Source organism: Brassica napus, chromosome C8 (genome assembly GCF_020379485.1).
Source record: "Brassica napus cultivar Da-Ae chromosome C8, Da-Ae, whole genome shotgun sequence".
Classification (NCBI taxonomy): Eukaryota; Viridiplantae; Streptophyta; class Magnoliopsida; order Brassicales; family Brassicaceae; genus Brassica; species Brassica napus.
The window spans coordinates 16,956,811-16,966,987 of NC_063451.1; the positions used below are offsets into that span (position 1 = coordinate 16,956,811).

Sequence of the window (10,177 nt, forward strand, 5' to 3'; positions counted from 1 at the left end):
AGGGTTTAAGGTTTAGAGTTTAGGGTTTAGAGTTGAAAAGTGGAGTTTTGGGGATATGAATTCAATTTTTTTTTAATTTTTTTTTAAAATTTTCAAAATAAAAAATGTTATTTTAGTTATTTTAGTTTTTGAGGTCTATTTTTGTGACAAAAACTTAAAAAGATCTAATTTAGAGAATTGCCCTAATATATTTTCTTAAATCATTTTTCTAAAGAAAATAATAATCACAATTTTCATTAATGAAAATGAAATTAAGATTATGATTTGCGCTGAGGTATAACGTTATTTGGGCTCAAAAAAAATTGTTTGATGTGTCAAAAACCCCATTAGGTATCTGTTTTCTTTTCCGGGAACAAACAAACAGTTTTGTGTCACCGACGAAAAGAAACAGACTTATTTTTCGATCAAAACAAAGCTAAGATCCAGACCACATGTTCTTATGTTTCTGGATCAAAACTAAGAATATGTATGCAGATCGTAAGTGAAAAACTATACATATATCACTACAAGAAAACAACCATATTCTGACGGACATTCCGACGGAAAAAGAAATTCTCGTAATATCCCGAGGAATTTCCTCGAGAAAACCAAATTTTGTGTTTCCTCGGAATTTCCTCGGAATATACCGACGGAATTCCGAGGAAACATCATTCCGTCGGAATATTTCGAGGAAATTCCGAGGAAATATGTGTTCCTCGGAAAAAACCGATGAATTCCGTGGAAATATTATAGCCGTTGGAGAGCCGTTGGGAGATTTTACAAAATTCCGAGGAAATTCCGACGAACTAGCCTTTTCCGTCGGAATTCCGTCGGAATTTCCTCGGTCTGTCGGCAGGATTTAAACTATAAATACAAGCACTCATCTTCCTCTTCATTCACTCAATATCTTCATCCTCCCTCTTACTCTATTTACACACGAATTTGATTCATAAAAAATATGTCTTCTTCAAATTATTTTCGTTCTTGGATCGATCGACCTCATTTGGATCCGAACACGAGATTGCTTACGGAAGAATACCAACGAGGTATAACCGAATTCATGGGGTTAGTTCACCGACAACCGGAAGCAAAAACAGGTATGTTAAGATGTCCTTGCTCTAATTGTAAAAATAGAAAGGTTATTAAAGAGTGGGATGTTTGGACTCATCTATATTTGAGTGGGTTTACACGAAGTTACAAAATTTGGTATCATCATGGGGAAACTGATTATGAACATGGTAGTACTAGCGAACCTCAGCCAGCGGTTAGATTAGAAGAACCAATTAGAACGGATGTAGATTATGGTGTAGGTACTGAGCAGATGGTAAATGATCATTTTAGAGGGGAAGATTTACCCAATGCAGAAGCTAGGAGATTTTATGATATGTTGGATGCTGGAAAGCAACCATTGTACGAAGGTTGCAGAGATGGTCATTCAGCTTTATCATCTGCTACAAGATTGATGGGCATTAAAACAGATTATAATTTGGCTGAAGACTGTGTGGATGTGATTGTTGATTTTGTAAAAGGTATTCTACCCGAGGATAATGTAGCTCCTGGTTCATACTACGAGGTTCAAAAACTCGTAGCTGGTCTTGGTTTATCGTATCAGGTAATAGATGTATGCAGCGACAACTGCATGATTTATTGGAGGGCGGATGAACAGCGGGTTACATGCAAATTTTGTGGAAAACCTCGTTATAAAGATACGAGTGGAAGAGTTCCAGTGCCATATAAAAGGATGTGGTATTTACCTTTGACGGAAATGTTGCAGAGGTTGTATCTGTCTGAACGCACAGCGCAACCAATGAGATGGCATGCGGAGCACTCAACAGATGGTGAGATCAGACATCCTTCAGATGCAAAAGCGTGGAAGCATTTCCAATCAAAGTATCCCGACTTTGCGTATGAGAGAAGAAATGTCTACCTTGGATTATGTACTGATGGTTTCAGTCCGTTTGGCAAGAGTGGAAGACAGTATTCTCTATAGCCCGTCATTCTTACACCATATAACCTACCCCCAAACTTGTGCTTGCGACGAGAGTTTTTGTTTCTCTCGATTCTCGTTCCCGGACCAGAGCATCCTAAGAGATCACTTGATGTGTTTCTTCAGCCACTAATATATGAGTTGCAACAACTATGGGCTCAAGGTGCTGAAACATACGATGTTTCGTGTAAAGAAAACTTTCAAATGCGGGCAGTACTAATGTGGACAATAAGTTATTTTCCAGCATATGGTATGTTGTCTGGATGGACAACGCATGGAAGGCTATCATGTCCATATTGTCAAGATAACACTGATGCTTTCCAACTAAAACACGGAAGGAAAACGTGTTGGTTTGACTGTCACAGGAGATTCCTACCACCTGATCATCCATATCGTAGGAGTAGGAATTTGTTTACGAAGAACAAGAGGGTGTTTGACAGTCCACCTCCGGAAATTTGTGGGAAAGATTTGAAGATACAACTAAGAGATTTTGGTGCAGAAAGGACGCCAGACGTCGGTGGACATGAGCGTTTTCCGGTAGATGATGTTGGAGAACTACATAACTGGAACAAAAAAAGTATTTTCTGGGATCTGCCATACTGGGAGGATCATCTGCTAAGGCATAATTTAGATGTCATGCATATTGAGAAGAACTTTTTTGACAATCTCATGAACACGATCCTTAATGTTCAAGGTAAAACAAAGGATAATTTGAAGTCAAGACTGGATTTAGTCGATATATGTGCTCGTTCAGAACTTCATGTTGATGAGAATGGTAGGGCTCCTTTTCCCATATACCGACTTGATGCAGAGGGAAAAGATGCGTTCTTTGATTGGATTTCAAACGATGTGGAATTTCCAGACGGTTACGCATCAAATTTGCGTAACTGTATCGACAGAAAGGAAGGAAAGTTTACTAGCTTGAAAAGCCACGATTGCCATGTAATGATGCAGCGCCTCCTTCCGTTCGCCTTCAAGGAACTATTACCACGAAATGTTCATGAAGCAATTGCAGGGATAAGTGGTTTCTTCCGCGATTTATGCACGAGATCAGTGACTCTTGAAGGTATTGAAAATTTGAAGACTAACATAGCCGTGATTCAGTGCAACCTTGAGAAGATATTTCCTCCCTCATTTTTTGATGTTATGGAGCATCTTGTTATTCACCTGGCAAGAGAATTGGAACTTGGTGGTCCTGTGCAGTATAGATGGATGTATTTGTATGAGTGGTATATGTTCCATTTGAAGAAGATGGTGAAAAATTTAAGTAGGGTGGAAGGTTCTATAGTCGCACAGAAGATCAATGAAGAAACTTCAAACTTTGCCGAGTACTACTTTCCAGCAGAAGTTCAGACCAAAAACAGAAGACCTGCTCGGCATGATGATAGAGGCGAACGGGCAACATATCATGTTACGGTTCCAGACATTTTCACAGACGTTGGACGACTTAGCGGAAAACCAAAGGACCATCGACTTACTGAGCAGGAGCGCAGTCATTTGCAAACATATTTGCTCACCAATTGCGAAGACGTTCTTCAATATGAGAGGTAAATAAATGAGCTTACAAATTTTTATTTTAACAAGTTGAAATTTAAATCTTAATTAATTACATTATTGTCATCATATACATGATTTTCATGGCAGAAAAGCAGTTCGAGTATAGATACGCCACAGAGGACGAACTAGAAGAAATGAAGCAGAGAGAATTTAGTGGATGGATGTTTACTTATGTGAGTGCTTTAAACAAATTAAAATATATTTTATCACATATTTATACTAATTCACATTTATTGATATAACATATATATATGTGCTATTAATAGGTGTCTGCTGGTTTGGCCAGAGGTGAAACATTTGACGATTGGATACGTGAGATGGTCGTTGGACCAAACTTTGTTGTGAAGTCATATCCGAGATTTTGTACTCGAGGATATGCATTCACAACTCAGAAGAGGAGACGTTCGAGTACGACTTATGATGCTGGCGTTTGTTCTGCATCAGGAGATGATGTATACTACGGACACATACATGAGATTTTGGAAATCAAGTATTTGGGCATGGTTGGATTGCGCTGTACTGTTTTCTATTGTGATTGGCACGACAACACTCCCGATCGAGGTGTGAGAACAGATGCATTTGGTGTTACATCAGTAAATTCGAGGCGAAAGCTGCAATATTATGATCCTTTCATTCTTGCTTCTCAGGCCGATCAGGTAATTAAATGTTAATTATTCAGAATGATTCATACTCATGTGTATTAATTTATAATTTTTCTAAATGTTACAGGTTTGTTATATCAAGTACCCCCGGGTAAGGAACAGAGATGCTCCATGGGTTACTGTTACAAGACTCAACCCGAGAGGCCGAGTTCAGGGAAGTTCTGAGCTGGAAGACCCACTACAACCAAGCACATCCGGCAACTTAAGTGCAGCAGAAGATTTAGCTGGAGTTGGCCTTGTAGTCGATTTAACCGACTTTGGAGAGGAAGCCGTCGTTCACGTAGAGGATGAACCAGTGATTGGAGAGTTTCACCAAGATCCAGATTCAGATTCATCTGGTGATGATGACTCGGAAACAGACTACCATTGATTTTTTTTTTTTTTTTTAAAGAAATACCGAGGAAATTTCGAGGAACACTTGATATACCCTCTTTCCTCGGATATTAGTTATTTGGTTTATCTAGCAAGGCAAAGCTGAATACGAATTAAAAACTACTCAAAACACAACCAAATAAAACGAAGAAACCATGTAAAAGAAATACGAACTCATAATTAAGAAAAAAAATAAAAATAAAAACTAAGTTCAAAATTAACAGAAAATAAGACCATAAACGTTAGAATAGAAAAGAAAATAAAATAGCGCGGTCGGAATTCCGACGGAAAATGTCCGTCGGACCCTAGGTTTTATAACCACGAGCCCCTTCTTCTTCCCCATTTCTCTCTTCTTCCTCTGCGCGACTCCTCTCTTCTCTCCGGCGATTTCCCCCTGAAATCCGACGATATCTCTGGCGATCTCCCCCTTCTCTTACACAAATCATGTAAGGACCCTATCCCACTCTCTTAGGTTCTATTTGTTAGGTTTTTGTGTAATTTTGATAGATTTTTGTTAGGGTGATTGGTTAGGATTGTGATTTGGTTGTATAATAGGTTTAGAGTTGTGATTTGGTTGAATAATTTGTTTTGTTGAATTGATTTAGAATTTTTTTATAATTTTTTTATTTTTTTGTATTTATAAAATCTATTTTTGTATATAAAATCGATTTTTGTATTTTACAAAACGATTTTTCTATATAAATTCGATTTTTTGGATTTTACAAAATCTTTTTTGTATATAAATTCAATTTTTTTGGATTTTACAAAACATTTTAAATATCTATAAAACTTTTTTTGTGATTAAAAACTATTATTTGGGATTTAAAAATATTTTTAATATATATATATATATATATTATTAAAACTATTTTTTGTAATTATTAATCTATTTTTTATTTATTAAAACTATTTTTTGTTTATTAGAACTATTTTTATATATTTATTAAATATTTTTAATATATATAAATCTTTTTTTGTGATTAAATTATTTGGGATTTTTTTTTTTTTAATTAATTTATATATTTCTGTATTTATTAAATATTTTTTTTTAATTTACATGTCTCATGATGATCAGACCCGCCCTAGACAGCGTCGTGGTCGTGGTGGTACGGGGAGCCAGTCTCGGGATTCCAGCCATTTTCAGGATTCTCCTTCGCCCCACAGCTCCAACCATACATCTCACTCTGCTGCACCCGCTCCTGCTCCTCTCGCTCCCGCTGCTGCATCCGCTCCTGTTCCTCCGGGTCCTCCGGGAGTGATGAGTGTTGCGGAGTTGGTTCAACAGCCCGGTCGTGACCATCTTCCGTATCTCACTCCGTATCCACATGGACGGGGTCAAACATGGTAATTAAACATTTTTTTTCTTTAAATTTGGATTCATTATTAACCGTTTGTTCTTTTTATTAGGTTCAACCGATCCGGGAACGGGATCAGCGCATGGATCAACCGTATGATGTACTCGGCCCTCGACAGGGGACATCCGACTTTCACTCACTTCCCTACCGACAAACAGGTTCTGTGGTTTCGTCAGTTTGCGGGAAGTATTCTAATTTTTTACTTATATTTTTAATCTTTAATATAAATTTTCTACTAATTGTGTTTTTTTTTCGGCAAGAGTTCAACTGGAATTCTGATGAGACGCTCTTTATCTATCACCACTTCGTCCATAAAGTAATGGACAACTATGGGAAGCAGATCCACGAGTGGAAGAAGAAGTGGGAAATCAATAAGGTTCGATTTAATTTATTAAACAATTTTTTAATTTATTAAACTATTTTTTAATTTATTAAACTATTTTTTTTTTTATTAAAAGGTCCCAAAGTCGATGAACGACACGGTCTGGAAGGAGTTGTGTGCGCATTGGAATAAGGAAGAGACGAAAGAAACTTCTTCCACCAACTCCACCAACCGCAGGAGCGACCGTAAAGGGAAGGGCATCTACAAGCATAACTTGGGTGCTCAATCTATTGCCACTCTGGGAGATCGCATGGTAAGTTCAACCGTTTTTTCTTCAATTATTTGAGTTTCAGAATTTTAATTTATTGTGCATTTCTTCTAATTTCTAATGTTTCTTTAATTTATGTTTTTTTCAAGGCGGAAGAAAATGATGGCGAGCCGGTTGATGATCTCGCCCTAATAAGAAGGGCGTATACCAACAAGAAGACCGGCCAGATTGATGACGGTCTTGTGAGGGGCGTGGTCGACCTGGTCCAAACTCAGGTGGTAGACGAAGTGTCTCAGCTTCAAACCGAGGATGACGCTTCGACGGCTTCGACCAACTTGTCCCGGTTTCGAATCAACGAAATTGTTGAATCCGTAAGTTCTTTTTTTTTTTTAAGTTCAATTCATTTATTTCTTGGTTTAAATTTGTAAATTTGGCTATTTTCTATTCAGTCGGTTCCAAAGAAGAATGGACGTTTGGTCGGTTTGGGTCGTCGCACCCGGTCGGTTCCTCCTTCTTCTGCACCACCGCCCTTTGTTGATCCAGAAGTACTTACGGCTCAGTTGAAGGACAAGGATGATCGCATATCTTTGTTGGAGACCCAGATGGCGGCTCAACAGGCGGGCTATGAGGCACAGAGGAGGCTGAACCAGCAAATGATGGAGATGATGCAGAGGATGTACCCGAACGAGGTGTTCCCGGACGTGCCAGGCCCATAGTTTTTTTTTTTCCAAAAACTCGGAATGTTTTATTTTTATTTGTGAAACTTTGAATATTAATTAATATGATTTCAATTTTAATTTTAATTTTATATTTTCGAATTTAAATTTCAATAATTTTATTTTTTTTAAAAAATTAATATTTTTTACATTCCGAGGAAATTCATTTCATTTTTTACTCGATCGATCGATGCGTTTTTGGACATAAGTCCATCGATCGATCTGTTTATAAAAAAACGTTCGGAATATACCGAGGGAACGGTTCCTCGGTATATTCCGACTGACATGTTCCTCGGAATATTCCGAGGGACATATTCCTCGGAATATACCGAGAGACATGTTCTCGGAATATACCGAGGGACATGAATATTCCGAGGAACATGTCTCTCGGTATATTCCGATCGATCGATGTATATATGTCCAAAAACGCAACGATCGATGAATTCCGAGGAAATATCCCGACGAAGTTCTCCCTCGGTATATTCCGAGGAGATTTCCGACAAACTAGTGATCCTCGGAATTTCCTCGGAAATTTGGTTCCTCGGAATTCCGTCGGAAATTTCCGAGGGATTTCCAAGGAAAGAAGAAATTCCGAGGAATTATTTCCGAGGACTTGTTTCGTCGGTATGTCGTCGGAATAACGATATTCTGACGAAATTCCGACGATTTTTTCCCTCAGAATCCTTGATGTTTTCTTGTAGTGTATAAAGCTTCTGATTTTGAGGATATTTAGGTTTTGTTTTATTTCTTAGATATTGATTGTTGTCGATTTACATCATGTAGAACGGGAGCACGGGTCAAGCTAAGAAGCTTACTATAGAAGATCTGTTTATGAGAACTCATGCCCTAACACAACGGCTTTGGAGGAGAAGACGAACAGAGAACATCGAAGAGGATTTGAGATAGTCGAAGTCTACATGGAAAGTATTTTTCTTAATTATTCAATTACTTATAGAATTTGGTAGCTGTATAGTCATGTGGTGATTATGTTTCTTGTCAAATTTCATTTTGAGTGTTTGCTAATTCAGCTATTGGAGCGCCTTGATGAATTAATCTGTCATTGCTAGAAGATTGTTCATCCGCGGGCACGCGGATAATTTACTGATTTTAGTTATTTATTTCTTCAGTTTCTTTGTGTGTATATTAATTGGAATTGGTATATCAGCTTCTCCAGAAAGTGCTGCAAACATAGAAGCAGTTTATTGGAGCTGTAGTGGAGTTGATAGATCGAGAATAATTATCAGAGGAGTTTGATGAGGTTGCTTTTACAGAGCATCGTGTCTTTGGCAAGCCAGTGGAGGAGGAAGACAATTATTTTTATGGGAAGAGCACTGTTGAAAAGAAGTAAGTACGGCTGGTTTTTAATATGTGTATTTACTTATTTATCAGAGTTTCAGAGATTACTCCATGAAAATGGACAACAAATTTGTACTTTTCTAGTATGTTGAGCGGTTGTTGTTTTTTTGTTTATAATGAGAACATGTGGGCGAACGAACAACCACAAGCTGAGCAGAAAGAAGTTACTCTCCCACTCTGAGCAAGAGAAAGTAAACAACAACTCAGGGTTGGTAACTATTATTACTTAATTGATATGAAAGCAATGTAGTATCATGTAGATATAGGAATAAGATTGAACCATTGCTTTACATAGTTACATAGTACTATATGGCTATATATATATTGTCCACATTATCTAATAAAAAAATGGAGTTTACCCATCAGACATAAATTATATAGTAACAACAAAGAAAAATAATTGTATATGTACAAAAAAATCGATCAAATATAAAAAATAATTTGTCAATACTATCTATTTAAAATATTAATCAAATGAACTCACCAAGCAAGTCTTATCCTAGTGAAAATAGTAAAAAAGGGAGGCGATTAGCAAGATAGGTCTCCAGCGAGTATCAATCCTCTGTCAGGAACTGTCATAGGATAAAGCTCTTTTGAATCATCGTTGACCCCATCACCAATTGGCACTGACGTTGGGCTTCCAATGCAAGATCCGCTTATCCAGTCACTGTTACATAAGTTTTCAGCAAGCAGTGACCCTCAGCTTCTGGATCACTGATTCTTGCTGGCTGATCAAAGTCTGAACCTTAGCCCTAAGAAAGAGGATTTTTCCCTATAACCTCCCTCGTTCGGATCCCTGGCTAACACTTCGTAATTCATAGTGGTAGGATCTCATCACCTCTCAACGATTGTATCTTCTGGATTAGCAATTGGAAAGGCATGAGCATTCGAAACAAGTACTACACAAGGATTGGGACGTCTTCTCGATACATTCATCAAAAACAGCCGCTGCAGGAATCTCCAGCATATTCTCTATAAATAAAAAAATAAAAAGGAAAAAGTAAGCGACACCCACAAAGTAATAATAACCACAAAGAGAAGGAAACTTACCCCAGTTACGACTGTGAAACAAAGCTTCCCAACTCACCAAGAATGAAACCAATCTAATATCCTAGGAATGGTCAATGCCTCATACTCCAATGTTTTCGTATCAAATGATACTAACCGGGAGAGAGCTAACACGAGGATGCATATTAATTAAGAATTACATAAATAATCCATACGTCAAAGTTAAGAATCTTTACTACACGATGCCAAAACAGGGGAAAGCCGGAGGTCCCTCTGACCTTCATAAACATATAGCTCACTAGGGTCGGGTAAGCAAATGAACGAAATAATACAAATGTATTTAAAACTTAAATGAAATTTTTAGTTTATTTTTAATTATAACTTTTACTACAAATTTTACTATTCTTTTTTATAGAAATTATATATTTGTTACTATATTAAAACCATTCATAAAAGAAAAAAAATATTTTACTTTGTTTACAATATTTTCTTTTCTTGAATTTAATAGTTGTTAATACATTTCTTCTTAGATTTTACAATTTAAACAATTCGAAAAAGAAAAACCAATTTGTTATCTTTAAAAAAAAAAGCAAGT

General features: G+C 37.0%; 1 long non-coding RNA gene across 3 annotated transcripts; it reads left to right on the forward strand.

Annotated features, from left to right (window-relative positions):
• Window positions 1-120: 120 nt before the first annotated feature.
• LOC125591393 lies at window positions 121-8,939 on the forward strand. 3 transcript variants are annotated; one of them, XR_007327384.1, is made up of 3 exons: window positions 121-477; window positions 8,002-8,562; window positions 8,696-8,939. It is a non-coding gene; the product is annotated as an uncharacterized LOC125591393 (long non-coding RNA). The 3 variants fall into 3 exon arrangements; XR_007327385.1 differs by having other exon boundaries at window positions 8,002-8,142; window positions 8,384-8,939; XR_007327383.1 differs by having other exon boundaries at window positions 8,002-8,939.
• The last annotated feature ends 1,238 nt before the right edge of the window (window positions 8,940-10,177 follow it).